At 43.3% G+C, this 20,295-nt stretch overlaps 1 pseudogene across 1 annotated transcript; it reads left to right on the forward strand.

Annotated features, from left to right (window-relative positions):
* The first annotated feature begins 1,572 nt into the window (after window positions 1–1,572).
* Window positions 1,573–2,858, forward strand: LOC111547175 (annotated as a pseudogene). The gene has a single exon (XR_002733049.3). The product of XR_002733049.3 is annotated as a 60S ribosomal protein L3 pseudogene (transcript).
* Window positions 2,859–20,295: the final 17,437 nt, after the last annotated feature.

The following is a 20,295-nucleotide window of genomic DNA, read 5'->3' on the forward strand; positions in this document are numbered from 1 at the left end:
ACACTAACTTTATTTTCACACATAACATTTATTGGATTACTCACTAGCAAAGATTCATAATTTCCCTGCGTTCCAGGAAACACAAGCATTATAGTGAAACACAGTGCATTATAGTAGAAAAGAAAGAGCAGGCTGGGCACAGTGGCTCTCGTCTGTAATCCCAACACTTTGGGAGGCCGAGGCAGGCAGATTGCTTGAGCTCAGGAGTTCAAGACCAGTCATGGCAAAACTCCATCTCTATTTTAAAAAAAATTGAAAGTAGTTGGGTGTGGTGGTGCTTGCCCAGCTCAGAAGGTTGAGACTGCAGTGAGCTGCGATCTCACCACTACACTCCAGCCTGGGTGACAGAGTGAGACCCTGTCTTAAAAAGGAAGGTGGGCAGGCGCCTGTAGTCCCAGCTACTCGGGAGGCTGAGGCAGGAGAATGGCGTGAACCTGGGAGGCGGAGGTTGCAGTGAGCTGAGATCCGGCCACTGCACTCCAGCCTGGGCGACAGAGCGAGACTCCGTCTCAAAAAAAAAAAAAAGGAAGGTGGGGGGGGAAGGGAGGGAAAGGGAGAGGGTAAGGGAGGGAGGGAAAAAGAGAGAAAGAGAAAGAGAGAGAAAGAAAAAGAGAGAAGAGAGAGAAAAAGAGAAAGAGAGAGAGAAAGAAACAAAGAAGAGAGAGAGAGAGAAAGAAAGATCAAATTAACAAAATGCAGTCAAGTGCCTTCTCCATATCTTTCTAGCAGTGTGACCCTGGACAATTTAGTTCAACTTTCTGGGACTTGGGTTCTGACTCAATAAAATGAGAGAGTAGTCTGAGATTATGAACTTTTAATCTATAATCCTAAGAATTTTGTGTACCCACTGCTGGCAGACAATGCTCTGTCCTAACAGAGAAGTATGAGGCACTCATGAACCCACACTCACAAACACCCCTATACACATAGAGGCTCAAGGCTATCTGCTTTACACATCAGACTTCTGGATATTACTTTGTTTCCTGGGCTTAAAAAAAAAAAAATGAAAAACCCCTGGGATAGATGACATCTGAGTTCAGGGTAGCTCTAACTTTCTCTAATTCTTCCTTCCACGCTGCCATTTAGAAAAATGCACTCAAAAAATAATGAATGTTGATGGTGTCTATTGTGACCGTTGGAAAACTCAACACTCAGCTATCAAGCACTGCTGGAATTAAGCTCCTCTCAACACACAGGATCCCTCACAACTCTACACATGTTTAAGATTTCAAATGTGCAGCCTAATTAGCAGAGAAATTTTTAAAAATTAAATTTAAAAAAAAAAAAAAAAAAAACCTGGCTGCTTAACCTAACTTTGGCATTGCTTTCAAATTGTATTCCCACTTGCAAATTTTACCACTGGATTTTTTTCACGTATAGTTGACATTTTATTTCTCTGTTAAAGCCAAATTCAAGAAAAAAAGAACAAGAGAAGGAGAGAGAGAAGGGGGCGGGGGGTGGGGTGGGGGAGAAAGAACCAAACAAGCAGCCACATAGGAGGATAAAGGAGAACAGCTTGATAAAGATCACCAGAAGATTGCGGCCTCTAGAAAGTTTGGGAGCCTTGCTCTACCAGCGGGATTTGATGGCGTGATGTCTCACAGAAAGTTCTCCGCTCCCAGACATGGGTCCCTCGGCTTCCTGCCCTGGAAGCGCAGCAGCAGGCATCGCGGGAAGGTTAAGAGCCTCCCTAAGGATGATCCATCTAAGCTGGTCCACCTCACAGCCTTCCTGGGATACAAGGCTGGCATGACCCACATCGTGCGGGAAGTCGACAGGCCAGGATCTAAGGTGAACAAGAAGGAGGTGGTGGAGGCTGTAATCATTGTGGAGACGCCACCCATGGTGGTTGTGGGCATTGTGGGCTACGTGGAAACCCCTCGAGGCCTCCGGACCTTTAAGACTGTCTTCGCTGAGCACATCAGTGATGAATGCAAGAGGAGTTTCTATAAGAACTGGCACAAATCTAAGAAGGCCTTTACCAAGTACTGCAAGAAATGGCAGGATGAGGATGGCAAGAAGCAGCTGGAGAAGGACTTCAGCAGCATGAAGAAGTATTGCCAAGTCATCCATGTCATTGCCCACACCCAGATGCGTCTGCTTCCTCTGCGCCAGAAGAAGGCCCACCTGATGGAAATCCAGGTGAACAGAGGCACCGTGGCCAAGAAACTGGACTGGGCCCGCGAGAGGCTCAAGCAGCAGGTACCTGTGAACCAAGTGTTTGGGCAGGATGAGATGATCGACGTCATCGGGGTGACCAAGGGCAAAGGCTACAAAGGGGTCACCAGTCGTTGGCACACCAAGAAGCTGCCCCGCAAGACCCACCGTGGCCTGCACAAGGTGGCCTGCATTGGGGCATGGCATCCTGCTCGTGTGGCCTTCTCTCTGGCACGTGCTGGGCAGAAAGGCTACCATCACCGCACTGAGATCAATAAGAAGATCTATAAGATTGGCCAGGGCTACCTTATCAAGGACGGTAAGCTGATCAAGAACAATGCCTCCACTGTCTGACAAGAGCATCAACCCTCTGGGTGGCTTTGTCCACTATGGTGAAGTGACCAATGACTTTGTCATGCTGAAAGGCTGTGTGGTGGGAACCAAGAAGCGGGTGCTCACCCTCCGCAAGTCCTTGCTGGTGCAGACGAAGCGGCGGGCTCTGGAGAAGATTGACCTTAAGTTCATTGACACCACCTCCAAGTTTGGCCATGGCCGCTTCCAGACCACGAAAGAGAAGAAAGCATTCACGGGACCACTCAAGAAAGACCGAATTGCAAAGGAAGAAGGAGCTTAATGCCAGGAGCAGATTTTGCAGCTGGTGGGGTCTCAATAAAAGTTATTTTCCACTGAAAAAAAAAAAAGAAAGAAAGAAAGTTTGGGAGCCTTGTAATAACCCTGTATAAATCTAAAGAGATCTGAAATGTTTAACTAGTTTTTCAGTGTGAGCAAACACACACACACACGCAACACACACACACACAGAGCAGTCTAATATGATTTTGCTTCATATCCTGAACTCCATAAAAATGTCCTGTTATTGGTATTCACAACAATTTAATGGCTCAGATAGATTATATTCCTTAGGGGCAGAAGGCAGTTACAATACAAGGCTCAAGTTCCTGAAGTTCAGATAGTTTCAGGGCATTAAAAATATTTCCCATAGGAAGAATTAATTTCTCAAGCAAAAAACAAGGAGTGAGAATTTCTTCAATTAATCCCATGCTTTGGACAGAAACAGTGGAAATTCTTGGTCTCATAGGTGACTTTTGCAGAAAGGCTTAGACCAGCATTTTCCCAGGAGGCCATATCCAGGTCTGTTAGAAGTATATAACCATGAGAATAAGTAAGAAATTTGCATATTCATTGTGCAAAGTTTACATAACTGACAAGGTCCATGCAGTTGATTCTCGGGCACTTTTCAAGTTTTCACATCTGATTGCTGCTACCTTTAAGTTAGTTTGTTTGAAAGTTCACTCATCTATATTCCTTCTCCCTCAGCTAACATTACAGTCTTGGGGTCCCCTGAGGGAAGGCACATTACTCAATTCTTAGAATCATAGGTAGGATTATGAGAGAGTTGAAAAGGTTTTGTTTTCGATTTTACACACAGATTTAGAAAAATAACAGCAAGGTCATTCAAAATTTTCCTATGGACCCCCTGAGCTGGTGAATCACAGTTTGGAAGACATTACCTTTACAGGGAAAATGCATAGAAACCCACTTAAGAAACAGTTTAGAGCAGACGTTTTGGAGTCAAATAATCGTGGATCCTTATCCCAGTCCTGCTTCTCACTAACTGAAATTCAGCAAGTTATTGAACTTTGCAGAGACTTTATTTTCTCATCTATAAAATTAGAATTATAGTAAAGATTGTCTCATGGGGCTGTGCAATTTAAAGGAAATGCTTTTAAAGTGTTTATGATGTTACCTGGATTTAGTTCATTATTGTTTTAGAATATTAACTCTGTCCTTTCCTGCATGGCTTTCATCTTCAATAGTATCAAAGGTGTCCTACAGATAATTTTTCCTGAATAAACTTTCATAATCAAACCTTTCATATTCCACGTCAGCACAGAACTAAGGTTATTCATGGGGTGGAATTTAAATATCCTTAAAAATTTTTTTTAACTTGGCTGGGCACAGTGGCTGACGCCTGTAATCCCAGCACTTTGGGAGGCTGAGGCGGGCAGATCACAAGGTCAGAATATCGAGACCATCCTGGCTAACACAGTGAAACCCTGTCTCTACCGAAAAATAGAAAAAATTAGCCGGGTGTAGTGGCGGGCGCCTGTAGTCCCAGCTACTGGGAAGGCTGAGGCAGGAGAATGGCGTGAACCTGGGAAACAGAGCTTGCAGGAAGCCGAGATTGCGCCACTGCACTCCAGCCTGGGCAACAGAGCAAGACTCCGTCTCAAAAAAAAAAAAAAAATTTAACTCAAGTTATTAATCTCATTGCCAAATCACCAGCATCCTCATCATCCTTCAGCAGTGAACTAAGGTCACCATGCTTTTCTGCGCCACCTCAGAGCCCCCCAGTACATTTCATGGTCATTACCTTTGTTCATACCCACTCTTAAGAACCACATGGGTCTAAGCTGTGTCAGGAGTAAGGTACAAGTAGGTATTTCTTTTCCCCCTTCCAGCTCTTCCATTTACAAAGAGGGGATAAAGAAACAAAACTCAGCAACTAGAAGAAGAGAGGATGTTAATTCCAGTCCTTGGCTGCTTTTAATTTGAGGCATTTCAGTATGGCTATTTCTCAGAGTCATTGAGGGCTAATGGTGCAATCTGATTTTGCCTAGATGAATTTCCCATGACAAACGATATTGGCTCATCATTTGTGGTCATGATGGAGTGCCAGTATTTTTCTTCCTCCAAAGCTTGGGTAGGACGGCATGGAGCTCTTATGTTCTTTAGGACATTTGTTTCCAATTTTGCAAACACTGTGAATGTGGTTATTTTTGTAGCTCTGTTAGGAAAGTGCATGGCATTTGGTTTTTCTTGTTGGAGTTAATTATAAATCATTAGATTTCCAGTGACCACAACAAAGTCCTTGGACCTTGAAGCTCAATCACTGGTGATTGCGATAGTCCTACCCACAACCCCCACCTCTTGCTAAATCTCTCCATTTCTCATTATGGAGCAGGAGGAAGAAGAGGGCGTTATTTTAAGATGTTTTTATTGGCTTCTAAATGTGAAGCTTTGGTTCCAAGGTCTTCTTTTTTCCCAGAGCAAGATAAACTTTTGGGGGTTGTAAATCATGGGACTTTTGCATCATTTGACAGGGTCCATGTTTAAAAGTCATTCCAATCGCCTCGCTGATGACTTAGGAAGCCAAGAGAGTTGCCCACGCATCATGAAAAGGACCCTTTCAGTAGCACTGGGCCTATGCCCAGATCTGTTGCTTTAGGACAATAAATCATTTCTATTTTCACTCCCTCCCCATCTCCATCCCCATTTATAGAAAACAGCGTTGTAACCTGACTGGTAACTTTAGGGCCAGCCATTGGCAAAACTGGGAGGCCCAAGATAAGGAAACTTCCTCTATCTCTGAACAGACCCCTCTTCCCGCCCAGAGTAAGGCACCCGCATCTTTACACCACCCTAAGCCTCCTGCTGTAATTACCCATCCCATCTCACTCTCCAGAACAGCACCCAAAGTACCAAGATTTTTCCCACCAAAATGCCCCTATCTTGAGTGTTATTTTTCAACAAAGCTCTGTTTCCTGCTAAAGAGTAAATGGTTAATCTAATTTTAAAAATAAATACCAGCACTCAAGTGTCAATAAGTGCCAACTATAATGACGAGAGAGGAAGACTTATTTTCTACAATTAAAAAAAACAAAAACAAAACTCCAAACCCTCTCTTCATTCAAGCCCTTCTTTGGTTGAATCAGGATGGGTAGCTGAGTCTCTTGTTCACCTCTCCACCCTCAATGCCTAGAACAGACCCTGGCACACAGTAGGCTCCCAGGATTATCTGTGAATGGATAAGAGCCCACCCCACTTTCCATTTCCTACCCTACCTGACACAGATCCTAAGCGGGACCTTGAAAGAAGAGCCTGCAGCCAATGCACTTGATTCATCAACAGATTCATCAATTGATGAAATAGATTACCCTAGAATCTTGATGCCAAAGACCACTTAGTTCAACCTCTCCACTTCATAGATGAGGAAACCAAGGCCCAGAAAGGAAGAGTCTCCTGCCCCAGGTCACACAGGGAGTGACTCTGTTATAGCACCCGATCTCAGGTCGCTAGACTCCCAGGTCAGGGCTCATCCCCTTGGGTTTTCTGCCCTGTTCGTTACTTTTCAGGCTAAGACTTCTGGAGAAAGTTCTCTTAGAATCGCTAAGACAGATGTCCTTAACAGCCTCCTAAAGAGCATCTCTCCTTTTTTTTTTTTTTTTGTTTTTCCTACTTTCTAAACTAGAATTCCAAGTTTTGATGTTACTTGAAGACAATTGGCAGTATGAAAAGAAAATCAAGTACATTATCCCTTCCCTTTATTTCTCACGCAAAAATATGTTTTGTTTTTGTTTTTGTTTTTGAAACAGAATCTCGCTCTGTCGCCCAGGCTGGAGTACAGTGGCACAATCTCCACTTACTGCAAGCTCCGCTTCCCGGGTTCACGCCATTCTCCCGCCTCAGCCTCCCGTGTAGCTGGGACTACAGGCGCCCGCCACCGCGCTCAGCTAATTTTTGTATTTTTAGTAGAGACGGGGTTTCACCGTTTTAGCCAGGATGGTCTCGATCTCCTGACCTCGTGATCCGCCCATCTCGGCCTCCCAAAGTGCTGGGATTACAGGCGTGAGCCAGCAAAAATATGTTTTTAAACGTTAACATTGCATCCTAGCCCACTGCCAGGAGGTGCTGGTAAGAAGATGGGAATCAGAGGATAGTTGGAACTGGGCATATGTTTCAATACTGGCTCATGGCCACCCTCTGTCAAATGATATTGATCTTTACTTTCGATCTCCAGTTACTAAAAAACCAACTAGATAAATTTGCTTTCAGTGACTTTGCGTTTGTCTAAGAAGGAGGAAGGCTGAAAAACAGAGATAATCACTAATTCATTCCAATATGTGTTTGGACCCAACATTCCATGTAAATAGCCCATGTGGGTGCAACCAAAGATCTCCTCACTAAATCCAAAGAGTATTCCAAAATCTTTTTTTTTTTTTTCTTTGAGACAGAGTTTCACTTTTGTTACTCAGGCTGGAGTGCAATGGTGCGATCTCGGCTCATGCAAACTCCGCCTCCTGGGTTTAAGCGATTCTCCTGCCTCAGTCTCCTGAGTAGCTGAGATTACAAGCATGCGCCACCACACCCCACTAATTTTGTATTCTTAGTAGAGATGGGGTTTTTCCATGTTGGTCAGGCTGGTCTTGAACTCCCAACCTCAGATGATCTGCCCACTTTGGCCTCCCAAAGTGCTGGGATTACAGGAGTGAGCCACTGCGCCCGGCTATTCCATAATCTTTATCTTCCTTCTTCTCTCAGCAACATTGACACTGGTGATCCCTCTTCCCTTCTTGGCACACTACTTTCCAATAACTAATGAGGATCTACTTTTAATCAAACAGACAGACAGACACACACACACACACACACACATCCCTAGCCTTATGATTATGAGAGGAGCAGGGTAACTGAAAATGTAAGTTCTCAACCCCCCACCCCTTCCTTTCTGCTCCCAGGAATCCCCACAAGCAAAAGACACAATAATGACAATCAGCTTGAAAGCCACATACAGAACTTGAAGACTGTCTCAGGGTGGCTTCCCCTCCAAAGCAGATGCTGAGGTGAGGATTTCAGGACATGTTTATGAAGGTGATTCCAGGAAGCACCTTGAGGAAGTGAAGCAGAAAGCAGGCAGGAAGGGAGGAAAGCCAATTGAAGACATCTTTCTAAGGTAGCTGGGTCCTCTGCCCCATTTGGGACCCTCTGAGAGGCTTCAAAAACACATCTGAGAATTGTCCCACTGGAGGGTGAGGAAGCTGGGGTATTTATCCTCCAACTCTTGTCCCACATCACTAGAGAACCCACAAGGGCGGCCAACTCTCCCACACCTCTGACCTACCCCCATGTATCCCCCATAGTCTCTGCAGATGGCAAACCCACGCAGGCAGATGCAGGATGGCCCTGGGCCTGGAAGGAAGCTGCCAGCAGAAGTTCTCTATGGAGGACTGAGGGGAGGTATGCAGGCACCAACAGCATCTGTTGCAAAGAACAAACAGGTGATCAAAAAGTACCCACCACTCCAAAAATGAGTGACCTGCTGTTGAGAAAGGAGAGTGCTGTGGGAGGTTAGAGGTGGGGCATTAGCTGCACAAAGGAATCACATGAAACCCAATGGGAGACTGCCCTTTTCCTCTAAATAGTAACCTTATTCCTAGAAGGCTTTTGCCTCTGCTCATTCTTCATCTCAGCTTTAAAAAAAGAGTTTCTTGAGGAGGCCTTCCCTGACCTGCTCTCATGCCCTTCCCTCTAGTAACACTCGAGATGCTTATATATCAGTGTCCATCTTCCCCCAAGGACTCGCATTCTCTTAATGCAGGAACACATCTGCCTTACTCACTTCTGTGTTGTGACACTTGGCGCAGAGCCTGGACATGAAAGACGTCAGTAAATATCTGTAGAGGTGTCGCTGGAACATATATTTAATGTGGCCTGATTGTCGGTCATATTGTGTTTAGTGTGAACGGATGGAGTTAGGCCTCTTGACTCATTTTGTCTGTTTTTACTTGATCACTGCCCCTCTTCTGTGGATGGTAGGTGACACTTGTTCGTCAATGCAGCTCAAGTCAGTAAAAATGCAGGTAAGAAGATTCCATCAAGTTTCATCAAAGGAAATTTGCTAAAACTTCCTCCCTCTAACCTCCTTACTGTCACAACTGATTTATAAAGAATGAGGGCTTATGACCATAAAGAATTTAATCAGGTTTCCTCTTTTCTTGAGAGGGTGAAAATTCAGCTTCCTTATAGAGTGAGCTGTATGATGTTATCACTGCCTGTTCTGGGAAGGACAAGCCTGTTCCACTTAATGACTAGCATTTTCTCAGGATCTTATTTCCTTGGAGCTTTTCATAGCAGTTATAATATAACAGTTAATTAGCTGGGCATGATGGCGGGTACCTGTAATCCCTGCTACTCAGGAGGCTGATGTGGGAGAATCGCTTGAACCCAACAGGCGGAGGTTGCAGTGAGCCAAGATCGCACCACTGCACTCCAACCTGGGTGACAGAGCAAGACTTCATCTCAAAAAATAATAAAAATAAATAAACAGTTCCCAGGAGGAGACTGGCAAATTCGCTGCCCTCAGCCACAGTAGAGGGAGACAGGATAGCAGAAATGGAAGAGGGACATGAGTCACTCTTAGAGAACTATCCCCCACTTCTCTGACAATGTGTTTTCCATCAAGACAAATGGCAGTAGCTCACTCATATTAACTCAAGTAAAGGGTGGAGATGGTTGTAAGGGAAAAAAAAAATGCCTCATGGGACCCGGCACAGTGGCTCACACCTGTAATTCCAGCACTTTGGGAGCCCAAGGCGGGAGAATCACTAGAGCACAGGAGTCTAAGATCAGCCTGGGCAACATGACAAAACCTTGTCTCTGCAAAAAATAAGGAAAAAATTAGCTAGCCTTGGTGGTGCACGCCTGTAATCTCAGCTGCTAGGGAGGCTGAGACAGGAGGATCGCTTTAACCCAGGAGGTCGAGGCTGCAATGAGCCATGATCACACCACTGCACTCCAGCCTGGGTGACAGAGGGAGACCCTGTCCCAAAATGAAAGAAGGAAGGGGAAGGCGAAGGAGAAGGCAGGCCAGGTAGGCAAGGCAGGCAGGAAGACTGGAGGGCCTCATGGGAAAGCAGAAAAATGTGAACAACCACACTCAGGAAAGGCAAGAAACAAGGCACATCTAGGGCTAGGTCTCTTAACTTTCTCTTTTTTGTTCTTTATATTCCTCTAACAATTACCTTCCTCATTATTTCTGCATCATTCATGTGTTCCTCTCTTCATATGTTAACATTTTAATTCTAGCTCCTACAGCTAACTGGTAACGGGATCCTTATTTTTCAGTTTCATATCGCAAAAAAGGAACCTGACCTGCCCTGCTTATTTGAATTGAGATAAATTCTAGCAACAAGTCATGGGTTATTGACAAGCCCATAGACAATGCTAACTTTGAGACAAGCACAGAATGAATGTGGTGGGAATAAGAATGGGAAGAGAAGGCTGGGCATGGTACTTCATGCCTGTAATCCCAGCACTTTGGGAGGCTGAGGTGGGTAGACTGCTTGAGTCCAGGAATTCGAGACCAGCCTAGGCGACATGGCGAGACCCCATCTCTAAAAAAAAATACAAAAACTAGCCAGATGTGGTGGCACACGCCTGTAGTTCCAGCTACTCATGAGGCTGAGGCAGGAGGATAACCTGAGCCTGGGGAAGTTGTGGCTGCAGTGACCTGTGATCACGCCGCTGCACTCCAGCCTAGGTGGAATGAGATCCTGTCTTCAAAAAAAATTTCAGAAGAGAGAGTTTCAAGGCACAGAACATAGACACACCCACTCAGGTGAGTGTGAAGGCAGAACTTCCTAAGAAAGTAGTGTAGACTGTATAAATAGTGCCTTATAAAAAATTAACTGTCTTAATCCTCCTCCAGTAGAGACTGGTAGCTGGTGGCTTAGGATGCAGAAATTTACGTTTGTTTTCAGAGAGTCTCTTCTTCACTGTTTCATGCAGACCAATGACTTCCAACTGGGAGAGTTTTCAACTCTCTGCCTGAGGCTTCTGTTAATAATAGCTCCACTCAAGGCTCAAGGCAAGCCAGAAGTGCCTGGGAGTTGATGGCACCAGGTGCAGTCTTCAATGACAAATAGGAGTTGGTAAATACTCCAGAGGCTTTGGCCCTTAGGCGGGGCAACTCTGAGGCTTGTTCTATACTTTCTCCCAGAGATTCAGGGAGCAACTGAGCCAGTTTCTCACAGAAATAAGCTGTTCCATAGCACACGCTATAACGGCCCTCCTCCCTTCCTCGTCTCACTTCACACTACTGCCTGTGCCTCGGAGATTTACAAGTCCTAGCTCAGGGGGTGCTTCCTGAAATCTCAACCTATGGAAAGAATTTTCCATATTTCAATATGGAAACCAATACTTTTTCCAGATCTGTGCTCCAGATCTCGTTCTCCTCCCACTCTGTCATGGTTCCCTGACCCTTGTTCTATGATGCAATAACCTCAAAACACACAGATAACAAGGCAATAAAAATCCACAGATGTATCATTTCCTACCATAAGATGTGTTTGCTCTAGTGATAAAATTGGACAAGCAAGTGGTTAGCTCCCAGATTTTCTGAACTTGTGGAATTTAGGTCACATCTCAGCAATTAAAAGAGTAAGTTAACAGTAACTTTCTTAAAACAGCTTAAGAAATGAATTGACCAGGCATGGCGGCTCACGCCTGTAATCACAACACTTTGGGAGGCTGAGGTGAGCTGATCACTTGAGGTCAGGAGTTCAAGACCAGCCTGGCCAACATGATGAAACTCCACCTCTACGAAAAACACAGAATTAGCCAGGAGTGGTAGTGCATGCGTGTAATCCCAGCTACTTCGGAGGCTGAGGCAGGAGAATAGCTTGAATCCAAGAGGTGGAGGTTGCAGTGAGCCAAGATTGCGTCACTGCACTCCAACCTGGCTGACAAGAGCAAAAGTCCATCTCAAAAAAAAAAACAAAACAAAACAAAAAGAAAAAGAAATGAATTAAGTGGTCCAGCCTCAGAAATTTGTCACAGTCAGAGAAATGCAGTCAACAACTAAAAAGGTAATTTTAAAACAAAATAAGCCCTTCAAATGGAAAGGTGGATTCCGTTCATGCTTAAGAACTCAGCATCAACATCATAAACATTCTGCTAAGTTAATATATAAATGTAATGTACTCCAAATAAAAATTATAAGCAGTATTTTTAAGCTATTTTCTTATGGAAAAATAACTAAGTAAAATTAGCCAGAAAAATTATATTTTAAAAAAACAATGAGGGAAAATTAGCCATGCCAAATATTAGAATATAATATAAAGCTACATTAATTAAAGCAACATAATGCTGCCCCATAAATAGAAATGTCAATGGAATAATCCAATAATAGACCCCAAAGCATACCAAAATTTAATATATGATAAAGGCATAGTATTAAAGAAATGCATTCACACAATGGGTAGCCATATGGAGAAAAAAAATTGAATCCATTCCTCTAAACTTAAAACAAAATAAATTACAGATGGAGTAAGTATTTAAATGTAAAAAATGAAAACCACAAAATTATTAGAAAAAATAGAAGAAATGTTTGTACAATCTTGGAATGAAGAAGGCCTTCTAAGCATGAATGTAAATCAGAAGTCAGGGAAGAAAAGGCTGTTAAGTTTGACTACACAGAAATAAAACATTTTTGCACACCAAAAACCTCCATAAGTCAAAAGAATATATGGCCAAAAACATGATGTAGTTTTGTGCAATTAATATCACAAGTGGCTTAATTCCCTAGCACATAAAGAACTAGAAATTTTATGCAAAATGAACAACTTAATATTTGCTAATAAATGTGCAAAGGATACAAGCAATTCATAGAAAAAAAGTAAAAAGTCTCTTAAAGCATAATTAGTTTCAGTCATAATATGAAATGCTTAACCTTACTAATGATAATATAAGTACAATTAAAACTATAATGAAGTTCCATTTTTCATCTATCAAACTGACCACATGGAAAAGTTCAGAATCACTGTTTTTTGTTTGCTTGCTTGTTTGTTTTTAGAGATAGGGGTATTGCTGTCTTGTCCAGACTGGAGTGCAGTGGCACAATCACGGCTCACTGCAGCCTCAAACTCCTGGGCTCAAGTGATCCTCCAGCCTCAGCTTCCTGTATAGCCAGGATTATAGGAGCATGCCATCACACCCAGCTAAACTTTTTCATTTTTTCATAGAGGGGGATCTCACCACATTGCTCAAGCTGGTTTCAAACTCCTGGCCTCAAACAATCCTCCTGCCTCAGCCTCCCAAAATGCTAGGATTACAGGCGTGAGCCACCACACCTGGCCCACTCTGTTTTGTGGAAGATGCTGGAGAACAGGCAGTCTTACACACTGCTGGTGCAAGTATGAAGGACACTATCTACTAAAATTATAAATGCACATACCCTTTGACCCAACAATTCTACTTTTGTGGGCAGTTCAGAACCCTCTCTACAACAGGGGTTGGTGAACTTTTTCTATGAAGGACCGAACAGTAAATATTTTAGGCTTTGCAGGCCACGTGCTCCTATCTCAGCTACTCAATCCTGTCATTGTAGCATGAAATCAGTTACCAACAATCAATATATGAATAAGCATGGCTGGGCTTTAATAAAACTTTATTTACAAAACAGGTTGTGAATACGATTTGGCCTGCAGGCCAGTTTACCAACTCCTGCTACAGGAGGGCATCAGGAGCAAAAAGGCTGCACACACCCTTGCTGTGGTCGAGACCACTGGCTGTTCCCAACTCCATTTCTTGCATATAGTAAAAGCTCTGCAGCTAGAACTTGGGTGCCCAGTCAGGAATTGCATTTCTCTGTGCACCTTTTTGGCCACATAATGAAGCTCTCCGTGATATATGAATAGAAGTATAACTTCTGGTTCACTTGCTTAAGAAGAAATCTCTGTTGCTGGACCTGTTCATTTTCCCCTTCTCAGGGGCTGCTGACAGTGACGAGAAGGACGTTAAAGCCAACACTTAAAATGGCAGCACTGCCATCAACCAGGGTACTGAATTACTGAATGGGGAAGAGTGATCCAGGGCAGGTCAGGTTTGCAACATAATAAAACATAATAAAAATTGTTGCAAACTTGACCTGGGAAAGAAAAATCTTTTTGCTTCACAACCTTCTTCTGAGAAGTTAACATTCCTGATAAAATGCTTAAGCAATTTTCTGTGAACTTTAATAGGATTAAGGTTTGCTCTGGCAAACTAATTACCTACATGCCCAATTACCCATACACTCAGTGGCCAACTGTCAATCAAGAGCCTAGTGACCTTTAACCAGACTTTCTTTTCTTTCTGTGTCTAGTCTAACAATGATTATCTAACCATCCCCTTTTCCTATAAGATGTCCCTGCCAAAAGTTAACTGCGGAAGTGGCCTTCTCAGGTTCATTTGCCTTCTACACATGATCATGATAAAACTTTAGTACATGCTCATAATCAAATTGTCTGAAAAGTTTCCTCTAACACTTGGAACATTCACAGGTATGTTAGCCCATTTTGCAACACTATAAAGGAACACCTGAGACTAGGCAATTTATAAAGAAAAGAGTTTTAGTTGGCTCATAGTTCTGCAGGCTGTACAAGCATGGCTCCAGCATCTGCTCCTGGTGAGACTTCAGGAAGCTTCTAATCACGGTGGAAGGCAAAGGGGGAACAGGTGTATCACATAGCAAGGGAGGGAGAGAGCACGTGCACAAGAGGGGGAGAGAGAGAGCGCCTGCGAGTAGACAAGAGGTGTCAGGCTCTTTAAACAACAAAATCTAGTGTGAATTCAGAGCAAGAACTCACTCATTACCTTGGAGATGGCACCAAATCAATTATGAGGGATCCACTCTATGACTCAAACACCTCCCACCAGGCCCTACCTCCAACATTGGGGATCACATTTCATGTAAGATTTGGAAGGAACAAAACATCCAAACTATATCACTCTGGTCTTGTAATGTAAGTGAGAAATACATTTATTTTTATTTGAGTCACGAAGTTTGGGTCTCTTTTACAGCAACTTAACCTACCTTAATAAATTTACACTTTAGAAATTTGCTTTGAGTTTACTAAATGCTTACTTTGTGCCAGAGACTATACAAAGCACTTTATATGCATTATTACTAAACTCCATTTCTTTTTCATAGTAAAGATCTGCAGTTAGGATTGGATTGCCAGCCAAGAACCTCCACTGCTAATAATAATAATAGCAATAACAACAATTGTACTGCCTAATACTCATCAAATGCTTACAATGTGCCAAGCATTAAGCAAAACTCTATGTTATTCTTTACAATCTTACAGAGGTTCTTCTTTAAAAAAAAAAAAAAAAAAATCCAAGTTTAATCACTGGCATTCAATTAATCTCTCTGACTGGTTAATACACTTTATTTAGAAAATGAAAGCAAATCTGCTTTGCCAAGATATATTTCTGACAGTAAAACTTAACTCAATCTTCTTGGTTTCCAAAGATGCAGAAAAAATGAATCTCCTCTTAAAAGAGATAAGATTCCCAGCATATAGCTTCACTGGGTGAGAACTGGTGGTAGGATTTTTTCTTATGCCTCCCAAACAGGGATCTTATTTTTACAGAGGCTGAGAAGTGCCATACACACTTTTGCTGTTTAGGATTAGCTCATGGGCCCTTTAGAAGCAAAGCTTTGAAGGTGCCCTTCAAGATTTTTCTCCTGTTTTTCAAAGAACTAAAAATAGAACAACCATTCAACCCAGCAACCCCATCACTGGGTATATACCCAAAGAAAAATAAAAGACACGAGCCTGGGCACAGTGGCTCATGCCTATAATGCCAACACTTTGAGATGCCTAGGCAAGAGGGTCGCTTGAGCTCAGGAGCTCAAGACCAGCCTGGGCAACTTAGTAAGGCCTCTCCTCTACTAAAAATAAAAATGAAAGAAATAGTCAGGTGTGATGGTGCATGCCTGTAGTCCCAGCTACTAGGGAGGCTGAAGCAGGGGGATCACTTGAGCCCAAGAGATAGAGTCTGCAGCAAGTTATGATCTCACCATTGCACTCCAGTCTGGGTGACAGAACAAGACCCTTTCTCCAAACAAAACAAAGAAACAGACACATGCATTCATATGTTCATAGCAGCACTATCTACGATAGCAAAGACATGAAACCAACCTGGGTGTCCATCAACAGTGGATTGGATATATACCACAGAATACTACTTGGCCATAAAAAAGAACAAAATCATGTCCTTTGCAGTAACATGGATGCAGCTGGAGGCCATTATTCCAAGTGAATTAATGCAGAAACAAAAGTCAAATAACACATGTTCTCACTTATAAGTGGGAGCTAAACCTTGAGTACACGCAAGCAAACGTGGGAACAACAGACAACGGGGACTCCAAAAGGAGGGAGGGAGGAAGAGGGGCAAGGGCTGAAGAACTTCCTATTTGGTGCTCTGTTCACTATCTGGGTGATGGGATCAATAGAAGTCCAAACCTCAGCATTAGGCAATCTACCCCTATAATAAACCTAGATATATACCCCCTGAATCTAAAATTTTAATTAAAAAAAAAAAATTTCTCCTAAATGCCCCTTCTCTTTCAGAGAAAGAAATTGTCTCACTTTGCCCCTAAAGACTTGGCTCAGTTTTAAATTAAATTAAAGTTATAGGTATAGGAAGGAGAATTTGATTTTGAATTAAGGAACAGACTAGACCTCGAATCTTTTCACAGTCTTTTCTCTCGAGGCATTGTAAGGTCCAATATATTCATGTCTGACCTTAGTAGGGTTGGACAGATATTTTTGTTATTGTTTTATGTGGGTTTTAGTGGGATCTTTGCTACCTAGTGATACTTCTAAGACAAGGTTCAGAGGAATGGTCTCAGATGGGGGCATCTGCATCCATGCATTATTGTAAGATCAATTAATAAACACTAAGGACACATCTAAGGACAGGAATCCCAGGGCCAGAGCCTCTGGGTGCCTCGCTACCAAAGGTGTGAATAACCACATCATCCTTCTATGTTGTCCAAGAGCGGAATCCTGTTTTCTACAGTGCTTCAAACCATCTGAGAGTGTCTAAGCCTCAGTTTCCTCATCTGTCAAATGGAACCATTACTACTACCTATCTCATAGGTTTGCTGTGAAAATCATTATGGAGTATTTAGGTGCACACACTCTGAAGGCATGCAGCCTGTATCTTAATCTTTATGACATTCTTCAGTCCAGTGGGAACCCTGAGCAAATAACTTCTTTGTGCTCAGATTCCTTCATCTCTATAGTGAGGTTAGTGAGAATATCTGTATCATGGGATCATTGTAAGGATTACATTCTTGTATGGTGCCTCACATAATATAATTGGCATCACTACCACTACTACTATTACCAATACCACTTCTATTTAGCAAAAGAAGTTTCTAGCCATGTCGCGCCAAGGGGAGGGGTTGAAAATGGTCCTTGAACCCCTGAAACAAGCTTCCTTGGGAGAATGATCTCCAGAAAGAGGGTCAAGCATTCTGGGTTTGTAAGTGCAGGAAGCTGAGACCAGGCTTGCACCAGCCTCCTAGGGTTGGCCTGTGCCCTGGGATGTGGCTGTGCACCTGAACTCAAGGAGAGGCTCAAATCTGATGTCTTGGCAGCCAGATCTCTCAGTACTCATGGCCCAGTCTAGTCCACAATAAGTGGAATGTCCTCCCTGGAGAACCACTGAAGGCTCCTCTCAGGTGAACGAGCCTACGGGACTGTGCAGAATTCAGCTTCACCAGCGACACCCTCTGGCAGCAAGAAAGAAACAGCCAAGACAGCATAGGGATTTCTCCTGATTCCCCTGGTATCAAAAGAAGACTGACTGCCCCACCCAGTTCTTTGAGATTAAGAAAATATCCTGGAATTCATAGCTGTTTTCAGGACTGGAAGTCTCAAGAGAACTATATTTGGAGTCCCTGTTTGTGAGGAAGAGATTAAGCAATCTGTTGGAAAATTAAATCATCCGTCTATCCATCCATCGATCCATTTCCCAAATAATTATTGAACATTCACTATGTGCCAGGCACTGTTTAAAACATTAAGGATACAGTAGCGGACAAGGTAGTCAAAGAGATGTGATGGTATTTGCACCTTGTGATTGCAGAGCAGTTCATAAAAGCCATTTTAACATAGAATCATATTGTAATGTCAAATGTGTTTTTTCACTTCTCCCTCATCCACCCATCTCACACAGTGCATTTAGCCCTCACTGAGGCGCAAGGGCATCCATATACAATGTTGGTTAGACATTGCCAAACAGTGGCCTCATTGGCCTGCCCCAAAGACTGCAATTATCCCTAAGAAGGAGTCATTCTTTTAGGTCCAGATCCTGCAACTGCCAGAGCCTCTATTTGAATGCAAATAGCCTTGCAGCAGTGACACATTACATCATTGTCATTCATTATCACCTTTCAAGTGCCACAGCAAGGCTGGGGGTGGGCGTGAAGAAATCCTGGAAAGGGAGAGAATCTGAGAGACTTCTTCCCGGAAGAACAAGGCTAGCTGATGTGGCTCAACAGGGGAACAGGAAGGGGGCTACTAACAGGTTGAAGAAAGGTGAAGTGAACGCAAAACCATTTTTCCTACTTTAGGGTGACTGAAGGACTCTCTTAAGGGAGAGACCAGAAGGCAACAGGATGGTCAGTAACGAACTGAAGGATGCCTAGTATTAGGCTATGCAATTCAGGTTTGTTTTCACATAGACCTGGAGTGCTTAAAAAGGTTCAGTCTTTTGTAGAAATGGACAGGGTATATAACAACATAGAGTAAATCTTTACTTAGTAGGTGATCCCACCCACCCTCAATAAAGTTAATTAGGTGAATAAATCAGAAGCTTCAATGGGGAGGAGATTTCCCAGAGGCACTTGATCATCACTCTAGGGCTAAGTCCAGGGCTTGGTTTATAAGTTACAGGGTAACTTATACGGGGTATATAAGTTACAGACATAAGCTGAATAGCCTGGACAAGAGAGTCCTGAGAGTCTGTTTGGATTAAGAGACAGGTGGCTGGCAGAGGACAGAACAGGGATGAGAGCTTTATTAGTTTTCTACTGTGCAGTCTATGATGCCAACCATATTCCCTGTTTTCTCTTGAAATCTTCAGTAAAAATCCATTCTTGTTCAGTCCCAAAGACCTTAGGGAACGGTCTGAGCACCAGCCAGCCCCAGGAGGCCTGCCACATCTGGGTTCCAAATGTAAATATTTAAAGAACTCGAGGGCCGGTCGCGGTGGCTCATGCCTTTAATCCCAGCACTTTGGGAGGCCGAGGCAGGCGGATCACGAGGTCAGGAGATCGAGACCATCCTGGTGGTCAGGAGATCCAGACCATCCTGGCTAACACGGTGAAACCGCGTCTCCACTACAAATGCAAAAAATTAGCCGGGCGTGGTGGCGGGCGCCTGTAGTCCCAGCTACTGGAGAGGCTGAGGCAGGAGAATGGCGTGAACCCAGGAGGCAGAGATTGCAGTGAGCCGAGATCACGCCACTGCACTCCAGCCTGGGCGACTGAGCGAGACTCCGTCTCAAAAAAAATAAAATAAAATAAAGAACTCGAGTTGTACAGGGTCCAGTGCACAAAGCCTGCTGTTTAATGCAGGGTTGTTGGTCTGGGATGGGATTTTTTAATGGTGGCAAAAAGGTCTAGATGTTCAAAATGTGGTGTTTTCATAGGGCGATACCAAATCAATGCTTTGTGTTCAAACTCCAAGCCCCTGCTTTCCAAAAATGGTGATGCCTAATCCTCAAAGCTAGCAGAACATAGTAGGTATAATTTTCCCATCTTCAAGAGAAACATGATTCTGGCTCAGCAAGGATACAGCACTTTATCAAAGTCACCTCCTCTGATGAGAACAAGAATCAGAGCACCTGGCTCTCCACTGAAAGTCAGACACAACCCAAGGGGCCTGGGAACCACATTTGAGCATAGAGCTGAGCTTCATGAAGTTGATTTCCTGAAAGAACATTCCATCTACTTCTCCATCAGAAGGTTGTTGAGATGTGATTGGGTAGCATTATTGTTTACATTGTAAAATTCTAGGCCATCAAGCTCTGTCAAGTTTCAAACCCAGCAGTAAAAAGAATAGCAGAGCATTCTCAAAGGAGCTCTAGAAGACAGCTTCCCCCAAGGTGTATCACCAAGACGGTTCAACCACAGAAAGCTGAAGATAAGTAAACTATAATTTCTCGGAAAATCACCCAACTCATAAAAGACACAGTCCACCAGATTCAATAAACATTAGCATCCTTGTCATAATTTCCACGCAATTTGACATCCTAAAGAGCTCTACTCTTGGCCCAAGATGGATTGCCAGCAATTGCCACTCACTTTTATTTTGGGGCTAATGGGCAAAGGCATACTGTTTTGTGGCTTTTCCTTTCCGCAAACATGCTTATGCCTTGGTTAGTCAATTACCCCCATGACTCCTATATCCATTTACAGTAATTTCTATTAAGGAAAGTTCCACCCCTTGCACTAATGGGAGCTTCGATGATCAACTCAAGGTCCCTAGCTACTAT

The sequence above is a fragment of the Piliocolobus tephrosceles genome, chromosome 4 (genome assembly GCF_002776525.5).
Source record: "Piliocolobus tephrosceles isolate RC106 chromosome 4, ASM277652v3, whole genome shotgun sequence".
Lineage (NCBI taxonomy): Eukaryota > Metazoa > Chordata > Mammalia > Primates > Cercopithecidae > Piliocolobus > Piliocolobus tephrosceles.